Here is a 1,641-nt window from a genome sequence, read left to right as displayed (position 1 = left end):
AAGTTTCAAGATCAAAATAGTGAATTTTAAAATGGGGTGTCAGTCTGCAACTCACTGAACCTTGCAGCTATCTGGGCAGCTAAAGGTCATCTTCTCAATGGTGCCTGGAGCAGGCTCCTGGCTCTCAAAGGACGTTTGTATTGGTGGCGTTTTCAGAACAACTTTGTGGGCAGAGGTCAACCAGCTTGTAGGTCATAACGTGATGGGCAAGCCTGTTCTTTTCCACTGTCTGATATTCCCATCACAAAAGCATGGTTATTTCCAAAGTCAACATTTGCAGAGACTCTTACATTTGTCCAAATCCCATAGTTTTTCGCCATCTACAATCTGTTTCATGTAAATGTTTTGGGGTTTTTTCACATCCTCTTCTGAGTACTTTTATTTTAGTTTTGCACACGAAAATTTTTGGCAATGATAATTGACACATGAAAATATATTTTCCTTTGACTATATAATATCTATTGAACGCTGAGGAAAAATAATCATGTGTTTTTGCTGATTACACCAATTTGTGCAAAGCACAGATAACAAGGTTATTTATATATATGTTTGGCAGAACAAATAATTCCTATTTTTGAAGCATGAGAGAGATGGGAAAACAGGATACTCCATTTTATGAACTATGTACCAGTCACCTGTTGTCTGCCACTTCCTCCCCACCACTGTGCAAAGAGCAAAGAACTGAATTTAGGTCTTTCAAGGCCCAAAGATTTGATCCAGGATGTCTCATTCCTGCAGGTTATGGCTGAGCTTTGGTCCCAGGAGACTGACTCAGTCATGTCAAGGGAGGGAAAAGACAATCTAGAAAGCAACTATTATTACTGTGTGTCAAAAAATGAAAAGCCTGATATATTAGTGTATGTAAAGGAGAATGCCAGATGACATATCCTGTCATCAGCACAGGTCCCTCACTCTCTTACTTATGTGACAGCCTCTGATAGGAGAAAGTTGGCATCAGAGATATGAACTCAGCCCACAGAAAGAGCAGACTTGAGACCATGTGTCAAAGTTTCTTTACTTGAGAAGCAGCTGAGTCTAGACTCCACATTGGAGATTTATTTTGATCTTCTCATGTCTAGCTGATGATTGCAGTAACTTGCATGCTTCAGCAGTCAAATGAGTCCTGGAAGCTGGTTTTGTTTAAAAGACATTACTTTAAAAAGATGTTTTTATTGATTCTTCATTTTGAGTCTTGGGGCTTAGAGGAAGAGCCATTTTTTCCTCCCAACATCACACACAAAGGAAAGGAGGTTTTCCTCCTTTTTTTAAATAGCAGAATAAACACTGAGAAAATCACCCACATGAAGTTTTATAACAAATCTGCCATTTTCCCCAATTAAATTGCAAGTTTCCCCCAGTCTGCAGAATTCTTAAATATACTCACAGCAAAGTGGAGAAGTTCAACTAATGACCTATCCAAAAAACTTCACCTTGGCAGAAACAGCTATTTGTGGAGCCTTTTTACTTCATGAGGAAGTAGTGCAGGTAGTCATGGTTTACCTGTTTTACAGTGTATTGTTTTGACCAAGATATTGGAGACTCTTCTGGCACTCCCATACTCCACTGTGCAACATTTTCAGCTGCTGAAATAGTCCTGAAACCCTTGAGACAGCCCCTTCTCCCTCCCTCCTTCCCTCATTT

Source organism: Passer domesticus, chromosome 1 (assembly GCF_036417665.1).
Source record: "Passer domesticus isolate bPasDom1 chromosome 1, bPasDom1.hap1, whole genome shotgun sequence".
NCBI classification, from domain to species: domain Eukaryota; kingdom Metazoa; phylum Chordata; class Aves; order Passeriformes; family Passeridae; genus Passer; species Passer domesticus.
The sequence above is the reverse complement of the archived record's forward strand: the minus strand, read 5'-3'. Positions refer to the sequence as shown.